Raw genomic sequence first — 12,111 nt, forward strand, 5'->3', positions numbered from 1 at the left:
TCAACAGAAAATAAATGACAAAATGTGATATCAACCTCCTTCAAACCTTAGAACAAAGCCTTAAAATCATGTATTTAAGTTTATATAATGTTATCATGGTTATTATTCAAATCAAATTATGTCAATATGATAACTATTAATGATATATAGTAAATGTAGGTGAAACGGGACCAAGCATAAGAACTCAAATTTTAGAAAATTTTTATATAATCTGCAACTATACATACTCCAAGCCTTATACTATTTTATACCAAATATCTGCTAAACTTTTCAAGATTAACTTACAATGGGATGAATAATGTAATTTTTAAGAAATTTTGAGTCAAAGGCTTATTAATAAGGTTAAAAGTATGTCAACTGAGATGAAATTGACAGAATAAACTGTGTTGACACAGAGATATGTCTCGCCTGTCGGCATAAAATTCAGAAAAAGACAATCAGATGCACAGCAACATTGCTAATTAATTCAAAGTCGCTGGGCCATGAACTAGTGAACAGGGCTCGAAATGGTCAACAAACTGAGATGTGTGGACAATAATGTAACTTTATAGAAAATATAATTATCTATTGTAAGTAGTTCCTAGCAAACTAACTAATGCAGAAAACTTAACATTGAAAATCGGTAATTAATTCAAAGTCTATAGACCATGACCTCAAAATAGTCGTCAAACTGATATGTACTGATAGTAATGCTACTTAATACAAAATATCATTGATCTATCACAAGTAGTTCCTATCAAACTTACTTAAGCAGAAAACTTAACAATTGTTGACCCCGTCGTCATCATCACCATCGTCATCATCAGAAAAACAATCCCAATCAGGCCCATGTCTCATTTTGCATGACTTTCGTCGCAGACGAGACAAAAACAAAAACCAATCTGCCTCATTCATGTCATCAGAACAACAAAACCATCCAAGGCTAACTTTGCCTAAGGTCTTAGTAGAATTACATAAGTTGTGAAGCCGAATTCTCTGACAAAATATATCATTTATTGATTGTCAGTGTATAACACCACTTTCAGCATTATTGACTATATTGTAGCAGTCAGTTTTTATTGGTGGAGGAAGCTGGATTACCCAGAAAGAACCACAACCTACATGAACGGAAGGAAAACTGACAATCCTAGTCAATTAAGTTTGGAGTCAAACACATCTGCCACGTGCAGGTTCAAACTGACAATCTCAGTGTTAACAGGCTAGTGATACAGTAGATGAAATACTTAGACCACTGGGCCAGAGGACCCAAATATATCATTTAAATCATACCAGTACCAAAATATTGGCTACTACTAGTCAGGGGTACTACTTGTACGAGTAATCTTTATTTACTTGAAGAAGTAAACAAAATATACTTGTATAAGTTAATTATAATGTTTGAATAATCTCCCCTTAATTTTCTCAAAAAAGAGGAGGTCCAGTAAGACCCCTTTTTGGCCCCAAAATATAGCAGTTTTACAAAATTGTTAAAATGTAAACTTTTAGTTATTTATTGGAAAGTAGAATGCTTCTGCTACATAAATATGGGCTGTTTTTGACAATACAATGCACATATATCGGGTACTAGAATCATTTAAGTCATGCTAAATTACTGAAATCTTCACAATTTTAGCATTTTGGTTAAATTTTAGACGGTTTCCGTCTAAAATAAAAGTGGCCGCATTTGTGTTCATTCTTAACATTGAAATGTAAGTTGTATTTGATGATTATAAATACATAACATATATAAAGGTTGAGGATGAACACTGATGCGGCCACTTTCATTTTTGACAAAAACCATCTGAAAAGTGACATTTTTTGGCATATTTGATATATTTTCCATATTTAAGCTTAACTAGGAGCGTTTTTAATGAGTAAATCAGTTAATATCTTTCACATAAACTAATTGAATCAACTGAAATAGACACTTAAGTGTTTAAAAAGTGTCAAAAATCTTTCGTCAGATGAACCTGAAATTTGAGGCCAAATCAGCCTTTACCGGACCTACTCCTTTACTTTTCCCAGGTTAGCTCATAATTTTTTATTAGAGTTCAATGTTTCATCTCATTACCGTTCCTACTCGCTTATTAGTCGGAAAATTGGGAGTAAAATTCATAATCCAGAGAGGGGGACCGACTAATAGACGAGATCTAGCGACCAGAGGAAAAATCCAAGCTTGAGAAAAGTGGTCAGGAGTGAATTTCCTGGTCAAAACTACGTTTTTGATTGCCAAACCTACATAGATCAATAAATAAAAAGTTTTTGTTGAAAATAAATGACTACAATACTGTCTTTGTGTTTTATTTGTTCTTTGGTAAACATTTTCTGCAAATTCGTGTTGAAATTCTACTGTTTCCGGTTTGTGTATTGATTTTCATGGTCATATGGTTTTCCTATAAACCCAAAAGAAGAGCCAAGAACCAAAAATGAAAAGGAGATAACAATGTACCAAATATGTGAAAGGATGTTTTCAGCGAAGTTATTGTGTCATTATTGTGATATCATGATATCAATCCAATGCTCATAAATCATATAATAATAAAAAAATAATTTTAAGATTCATTCCCAAAATCAAAATATTATTCATTAAAGTGTCTCAGGTAAACAAAAATTACAAAATTGATTGACAAGCCAATATAATCCATTGATAACCCCAATTAAGAGACAAAGAGTTGTATTTACTAAAGGTGTGAAAACTATCAGTGATAGGTAAACAGATGACACTAATGAGTTGGAGTTAGTTATTTTAATATATTGATAAGCTTCACTTAATTTTTTTAATCCTTTAATCATCACAATATAATAAGAATTATGAAGTGTACATGCTCATTTAACACTGAGTTATGTATGCTGTGAAAAATATTTTCATCAAGTGTTGATTGACTTTAAATTTTTCAGGTTCATATTGGTTTATATTCGCTTTTCTCAAACAATAGGTTGTTAGTCATACCCTACAAAATCATTGATGCATTACGTAAACAACACATGGCTAATCTAACATTTGAACAGTGAACAAAACAAGAGAAATGAATACATCTTTATTATTAACAGCAATATAAATTATCATGATGAGCATCAACTAAATTCAAACCAAACATTAATGCAGAAATGAATATTATTCCTGGATTTGCATTGGTTCTACCGGCGTTCAGTTACTGTCAGCTGAAAAAAAAATGCCCAAATTTTGTCCGACTTATACGAGGGTCAAGACTAAATCCTTAGAATTTGGAGCTGAAAAGGGCCCCCGACTTATAGTAGGATCGACTATTAAGCGAGTTTATACGGTAATTCAACAAAGAAACTGATTGAGCAAAGATCTTAAGTATTTGTGCAAGGCCTTCAAAAATTGCTCCTTGGGGGCTTGTAAATGAGCAATGTTCTGAAGATAACAGACAAATGAGATTTTCATTGTCCATGAAATTATACTTAAATGATTAGTAAAGACATCTGCAAAGGACAGACAATTTAAAATTCTATTAGAGCAAAGAAGTCCTAAGAATTCAAGAAAAGAAGATAGGATGACTTTTTTACTTATATAAGGGAAAAAATCTGAATGTCTAAGGGACATAAGCCCAAATATTATTTACCTATACAAGTAAATAAAATACACTTGTATAAGTATCCTACAAATTTACTTATATAAGTATACTGATATTACTTCTTCGAGTAAATAAAAATTACTTGTACAAGTAGTACCCCTGACTGTACTAGGCAGATGGTAGCCTTATTGGTCAAGATGATCAGATCAAATTTAAAAAATATCTTCCATTGCAATGTTTAAATTTGTAATCTGTGAGTAAAAATCTATGTTCTATTTCATGCATTCTCATGCAAAATGTTTAATAGCACATTTACAATTTTTCAGTCCAACATGACACTGATTGAAACCTCAAAACACAAATATGCAGATAAATTTGTAAATATACATGTACACTTGATGTGTTTTGCCTTTTTCATTGATATAATTACATACATCACAGAACACATGCTGAGTTATATAAATGACAGGACATCAAAATATTTTTATAACATTTCAACTCTAGAAACAATGTTAAATCTACTACTTCAAAGCATTGAAAACCAAAAAGTACAATACTGTACATGCTTGTACTTTCAATGTACACACAAAATGTACATAAATGCTGACAACAACTGTACAATGCAGACTGGCATGCATTGTACCAACCTGAAAGGGACTTTCTTGGTAAGAAAAATTCCATCTATACAAAATCTTCAATTCAGTAACATGTGATTACAAACAGAGCTGTTCACGACTGAAATAAATTGCCGTTCTTCTCCCCTGGACAATGAATTCAACATCAATCAACAAAGAATTCTATCTTTAATGTCATGGCAATTGTGCTCTAAGGACCATCCATGCAAGGATATGTTCAAGTATTATTGAAAGATTAATGCAATGAATTACAGTAAGGCATTCTTAACTTAAGCTCTTAAACATGTTTTTGATTTAGGATTTTAAAATTTTTTGGACTTGAGTATCACTGAAGAGACATTGTTGAAATGCTCCTCTTGTGCAGTAAAATTGGTATGGTTAATATGCATGTAATTGAGCTTTGTTGTGAAAATAGTATTTTTATGTACAATTGGTCATCAAGAAGGACGCATATATAGTATATAAAGTGATATGAATATACAAGATGGCTAATGTTCAACACAAAAGCTACATGAAATTTAGAGTTCAGTTTGAATCATACAATTATTTTTTTTTAATCAAGACGGATGTACATGTATGTGTACATGTACCAACATATACATTGAAGAAACAACATCCATGTTCATGTAAGACAGTCGAAAAATGAAATTTACAACTTAATATTTTCTATCAAAGTACTCAGTGATATTGTTGTCTTTTTTCAAAACTACCTCTACCGTTTTTTATTGGGAAAAATGCATATTTTTTATGGAAATTGGGAAAATTGTATATTTTATTCTGAACACATCAGCGATTTTTTGCTGACCTTTGCTGTCTTTTTTGCACTGTTGTTTTCATGTATATTTTGGTTGTCAGACATTTTCAACCTAAAAGGTACTTTTCAGAGAGGGGAAAGAAACAGAAGCAATGATGGTACTTAATGCATTGAAAACCACTTGTTTTACAAACACCATGATGATTCTGATCAGAAAACCGGATCTCAAAAGTGCTTTCTAATATCAAAATAATAACATGAATACGATATTTACAATCATTACTACCAATGCCATCACTGTTTTGGGAAAATGTAAAACTTTTTGGGAGGAATTTTAAGCCATTTTTTTTAGTAATTGGGAATTTTCTCTAGGGGAAAAAGCTGAATTTCGGCTGTAATTTGAGGCAAACAATATCACTGGTACTGAAGATACCAATTACAAATATGTAAACAAAAAAAACATTGGTCAAACTGACATAAAGAATGTTTTGAAAAATTGTTTGCTTGGCTTAAGATTGTTGAACTCACAATATCTGAAATTAACAATTTTCCCTCACACATACACACATGTACGTGAATTAAAGAGACAAAAGACCCTAAAACCAAACAAAAAATATCAATCATCCGAGAATGAACTCTGCCAGTAAATGTGTAAACGTACAATGTAGGCAAACATTCAAAAACTATGCCATAATTTGGGAATGTTGCCTCCAATAAATCTTGATGTTACAGTTCAAAACTATTTCGCACTTATTCATAGTATAGTTTTTTTCTCTCTTTATCAAAGATGTATACACATAATGTATGTGAATAATCAGAATGTCACATAATTATGATACATTTGTACTGATATTGAAGTTATTTTACAGATATATTTCTCAGTGGTCTCATCTTCAGATAGAACCAAGTTCTAAAATTCATTATTATTTTGTCGGAGAGCACTTGCTTAGATTTTCTTTCAGATATTATTTTCAAGAATATTAAGAATATATACACTGTTTTATTCATGAATCAATCTGAAATTTTACATGGGCAGATGCATTGCAATTTCCACCATGTGTCAATTTTGAGGGTGATAGCTAAGCTGAACATTATTCAAATTAACAAAACTTTACACTATTTGGTCTTGAGGCAACCTTCAGACCCAGTATGATACAGATTCTCTTGTTCTCAATAAATTTCTAAAATAACCTAGCCAACCTTTACTTGTTTACCAAATTCAATAATGGTAGCACTCTACAGTTAGGTGTGTAGTTTCGCATTTTGGCTCCTGTGGATTTTTAAATATGAGAGCTAATGTGCAATAAAATTCATTTTTGGAGCTGAAGATTAATATAGCCTTCATAGTAGGTTTATAGGAACATCTAGATTGTTTAATGCATGTATTATTAAATCATTATGTTATGGGCTGTTTTCTGTATGACAGTCCGTATTTTCATATCCATACCAGACATCTGTCCGGCAATTTTTGCTTTGTTTTTTCTAACTTTTTGTCGCACAAAATTTGTGATTAAATTTTACAATAAAATGAGGCAAAAGATACCCAATTTTTATTTGATCATTTAGTAGATTAATGTCAACAGTTTTCAGAAAAAGTATCACTCATAGGCATTGAAATTCTAGTTTAAACCAAATTTTGGGGGAATATGTGACATTTTCATGCCCCTTTTTGCAATATTTAATATAAATATATAAATAAATGCAGAATGTTGCCAAGGATACACAAATAAACTGCTTCGCTGAGCGCAGCTAGATACGCCCGCAGAGGTCCAACCCTGAACAGTTGGGGCAAAAATAGACACAATATTCAAGCTTGATTCAGGTCTGAATTTGGATTGTAATTAAATATTTGACATATTATAGGTTTCTGAATAAATGTATTCAAAGAACTTGAAATTAGTTATATGAATTGATTTATGTTCAATTAAAGATTTCTTGCTGTTGTGCAATACTTAGTAAATCTGTTGTCAGACTATAAACAAATAAAGTATAATTAATTCTCAATGTCATATTAGAAATTTATGAAAATAAAAAGGGAGCTTACATCAATAGATATAAACAATTCACCAAAGTTTCATGAGAATTGGTGACAGCATTTTTGAGTTATTGTCAGAAAACTGGAAAATCACCCCTTTTTAATGAATAAAACCCCATAACTCAGAAATTTAAAATGTAAAATTTATAAAATTCTAAAGGGAGCTTACATCAATACATACAAACAATTCACCAAAGTTTCATAAGAATTGCTGAAAGCATTTGTGAGTTTTTGTCTGATAACTGGAAAGTCCCCCCTTTTTTATGAATAAAACCCTGTAACTTGGAAACGTAAAATCTAAAATTTATAAAAATCAAAAGGGAGCTCATGTCAATACATATAAACAATTCACCACAATTTCTTGCAAGTTGGTGAAAGCATTCTTGACTTATTGTCCGAAAACTGGAAAATCCCCCTTTTTTTAATGAATAAAACCCCATAACTCGGAAACGTAAAATCTAAATTTCATAAAAAACGAAAGGGAGCTCACGTCAATAGATATAAACAATTCACCAAAGTTTTATGCAAATTGGTTTAAGCAATTTTGAGTTAATGTCCGACATGTTGACGACGGACAGACGGACGGACAGAGGTATACCATAATACGTCCCGTAAATGGGCGTATAAAAAGGAATTATTTTTCACCATTTTAACTTTGGAAAATTATGTCTATGGAAGATACTGATTACATACATATGCACATGTATGACACAAACAGTTGGCTTAATGTATTAGAAAGCCAGGAATAGAAGATCTAGATGATTAAACATTTTGTGGTTCAATTTTAATTTTATTTTCTTACTGTGGAGTGCTACCAAAAACAAAAATTTTAGAAGTCAAATATATGAATCCTTTTAAATAAACACTAAAAGGGTCTAGATCTAAGAGAGCCAAAACCATATATGGACAATGTAAAAATCATGTGAGAGTCCACACGCTGAAATGAATTTTGAATGTCTATACATTTTACTGTCTTTCAAGAAAATCAAAAGATATTTAACTATTTTATTTCATGCACATTAAGTAGATGTAAATATTTATTGGACTTCTATCCATCTGAAGCTGTAGTTTTTTAACATCATTAAATTATTTTTTTTTTAACAATGTGAACATGTGACCTCCACTGGCACCTTGTCCCTTTTAATTTATACAACATGTAGCTGGAGCACTGACGTACATGCAAAAGTGTGATCTGGGCATTATACATGTAATACAAATGTATGCAGACTGAAACTTCATTTTTATGGTATTTACCAATCCATTATCTCGTTGGTAGTGAAAAACGTCAAAAATCAATATTTTTTCACCTAGAACAATACTTTGAATGATATCTATATACCGTAACAACAAAGTCGGTGACCCCATGATTATTTTACATCATTAAAACGAAAATTAATGGACCAACAACATATAGTTTGTTGAGAAATTTCTATAGAGTAGAAATTTGAGATTTTATGATTTTAAGACAAATTTAAGAACATTTTTCGCTCATTTATGTGCTTTCTATACAAATATTAACCTACTTTGAAGGAATTCAATCAGTTATATTTCAGAAATAAAAAAAGATAAATGCATTATTTTTTCAATTTTCAGTTATAGTTCAACGAGCCAAAGATGTATGAAAAATTTTACCATTTGTGACATAGCCTATTTACTGTAACTTGACCTTAAGCTGTTGATTAGTTTCAGATTCAATCTAGAATTGTAGCAATTACGTATAAAAAAAGGTCTACATACTATAACCATTCCAAAACAACTGCATTTCAATATGTAGCATATCAGAATGTATTGTGATGTATGTAGAAAAGAGGCGGATGATACCAAGTCCAAGGGGTCAATCATAATGTCAAAGAGAAACAGACACCATGGCAAAAAACGAAATTCGAAAGACAAAGACATAAAAGTCCACAAATCACTTCATAGAAAACTGAAGACTGAGCAATACCAATCCCACCAATAACTGGGGGTGATCTCAGGTGCTTGGAAGGGTAAGCAGATCCTGCTCCACTACTACATTGTATTTAATGAATTTCCAGAGAAATGAAAGTTCCTGTCTTGTACAAGAATGGTCACGCCCCTATTTTCAGGTTTTAAACTTAATAAAGAATTAGATTATGAAAGTAATCGCAAGAAAAAAGTTTCAAAAATGATAATATCAAGGAAATTGAGAGTCCATACTTCAATCTGATTAAAGTGATTGGAAATATATCCCCCAGACATGTGCCCGGAAGTGAAATTGATAAATGTCCCGATGTGGAGTATTCCTAACACTTGAAGCAACAAATACATTTTACAATGGAATTTGGGATAAAATATACTGATTAAGCGTGATTTTTTACCTGTATGTTTTGTATTAAATAAATAAGAACCGTTTTACTGTTTTAGTTCTTCACTGGAAAACTTTTTGCCGGTATGACAGTCTGACTTTCCTTCTATAGGAAGTGATTAAAAAGGGAAGATGACATCAGAACTTTCCCACAATTCCATGTAATTACCGTCTTTAGGTTAAAGAACGTTCTTTGAACTTCTAAGAACTGGAGATTATTTCGCAACATTATAAATTATAAAATACGTAGAAACACGAATACAACCTGCAGAATTCTGCAATCGTTACTGTTTATATATATATGGAAAGAGTTCCATATGGCACCCCCACTGAATAAACTGTAATAAATTATTGTGTTCTTTTAGTATGGTGGGGGCGCCATATCTTGGACTATTATACTAATTATAGTATAATAGTCCCAGGCCATATGAAACTCTTACCATATATAATATTTGTTTTGCATGCACACGTATAAAAATAGCGGTTTTTATCCAACGCAATCATAGGTTTGAACGTTGTTTTCAATTTAGACTTGTATATATGAGTCATATATATATATATCAAATGTAAAACAAAGATAATATGTCTTATATTCAACCAATAACAGGAGATGAAATAAAATAAAGCCTCTAAAATCCTGAAAAATGGTAAATCCACTGCAAAGGACTTGATTTCAAATGAAATGATCAAATAAGTTATTTAACCTTATTTTCAAAAAGGAACATTTCCTAAGGTGTGGAATAAAAGTTTCGTTTCTTTAATACACAAAAAGGACAATAAGCAACTTAGCTGGACCCTTCAAATTACAGAGGAATTTCTACAACCTCTAACCTAGGAAAATTATTTAACAAAGTTATATATATGAGAATTACAAAATTTGTCAATGAACATAACTTGTGACATTATTAGCGAAAACCAGAGACATATATATGTCTCTGCGAAAACCAAATTGGATTTAAAGAAAAATCCCATACCTCAGATCACATACATCTTAAAATTTAATCTATAATTGAACATAGAAAAATAAGAAACAGAAAGTGTTTGCTGCCTTCATTGATCTCAGGAAGGCTTTTGATACAGTTTGGAGAAACTTGGATTATTTTATATCCTTCTGGAACTTAAATTACCATGTAAACTTTTTAATATAATTCCGAGTCCATGAACGACGATACTATATGTAGAATTAAATTCCCCAATGGTCTCAGTGAAGAATTTGCCTCCACCCGTGGTGTTTAACAGGGAGATCGATGTACTCAGTCCATTATTACTTACTCTTTACATAAATAATCTGGTTAAAAGTCTCCAAGATGCTAATACAGATTCCATTGTAATTAGAGACACAACAATAAATTCCCTTTTATTTGCAGATGATATAGTTTTATTATCAAATTCTGAAAAGGGATTACAAACAGCTTTAAATGCTATTAGTGATTTTTGTCAATTCTGGAAACTAGAAGCAAACGTAAACAAATCAAAAGTCATTATATTTAACTCAAATGGAAAAACCCATAATATTTTTTTTTTAATATAATAATGAATTCCTGGAAACAGTTAAATCATAAGTACTGCTATCTTGGCATGACACTGCAGCACACAGGAAATCTAAATCTATGCAGCTCATTTCTTCTGGAAAAGGGCAGAAAAGCCCTATTTAAAATTTAAAAAAAAAACGATTAGACTTGATAACCAATGCAAGCTATTAGAAAAATTATTTGAACCCCTTGTTGTGCCTATTGCTCTATACGGCAGTGAAGTATGGGGAATAGGCAAACAACACAGGGATTCAGATCCCTTTGAACACTTGCAGTTTAAATTTATTAAATAAATTCTAAGAATACATTGCGAAGCATCAAATGCTGCATGTTTAGTCGAGCTGAATAAATTGCCTTTCTATACCAGAATAGAATCTTCAGCAATAAAGTATTGGCTCCATATACTAGAGTCAAATAATTCTCTTGCCTTAGAAATATACAAAGCAACTGCAAAAAACAACTCTTGGATAATAAATATGAAAAATCTTATTTCAAAACTTGGATTTCATTTTATTAATCTAAATACCTCTGTCTAAATCCTTTTGATATAAAATTTTATTTAAAACACATTCAAGAGATAATCTAAGATACAGCCTTTCAAAAGCAAGAGACTGACATCAATCAAAATAAAAAAATAAACTTTTTTAATATACTATATAAACCAAACAAAAGACCCTCATATGTTGATCAATGCAAATCCAAATGTGAAAGATCAACATTATGTAAATTAAAGATAAGTGCTCATACTTTATCTATTGAAAGAGGGCGATATTTAAAAATACCAAAGCAGAGTAGAACATGTCGTTGCTGCAACAATGGAGACATTGAAGATGAACTACATTTTCTTCTATTGAACAACAAATTGCCTTCTTTATCATATAACTTGCTTATATCAATTCTAAATAGTAATTCCCCAACAGTATTAAAACTTGTTGTGAACTATTTGAATGAATGCTTGTTGGTGAAAAACTCATTATTAAAAGGTACTTGATTTCTTGTTTTAAAATAATTTATATGTTTTTTATATTTTTATATATTTCTCTCATACTTATCCAATGTCACTCCTTCATTGTACATATGTTATTGTAGTTTTTCTGTATTTTGTTGCCATAACCATTTATTGTTAATGTGTTAGTGCTAATAAAGTTGTGTAACTGTGTAATTATATTTATTGCCCTATAATAATATTTATCTTATGGTTAATATTTTTCTTCATCGTTGGTTGTTATTAACGTTACTATTTAAGATTTGTTAGGGGAAAAAAATTGTACACTAAACCTACCACCCTTTAAACTAAAGGAATTTCTGCTC

At 31.0% G+C, this 12,111-nt stretch overlaps 1 long non-coding RNA gene across 1 annotated transcript in view; it reads right to left on the reverse strand.

Moving 5' to 3' along the window:
- The window catches only part of LOC127730141 (uncharacterized), a 31,119-nt gene extending 21,696 nt beyond the window's left edge, over positions 1-9,423 (reverse strand). Inside the window, exon 1 of the long non-coding RNA XR_007994973.1 lies at positions 9,282-9,423. This is a non-coding gene — a long non-coding RNA (uncharacterized LOC127730141). The remainder of the gene's footprint in view (positions 1-9,281) is intronic.
- Between the last annotated feature and the right edge of the window lie 2,688 nt (positions 9,424-12,111).

Source organism: Mytilus californianus, unplaced genomic scaffold (genome assembly GCF_021869535.1).
Source record: "Mytilus californianus isolate M0D057914Y unplaced genomic scaffold, xbMytCali1.0.p SCAF_2, whole genome shotgun sequence".
NCBI lineage: Eukaryota > Metazoa > Mollusca > Bivalvia > Mytilida > Mytilidae > Mytilus > Mytilus californianus.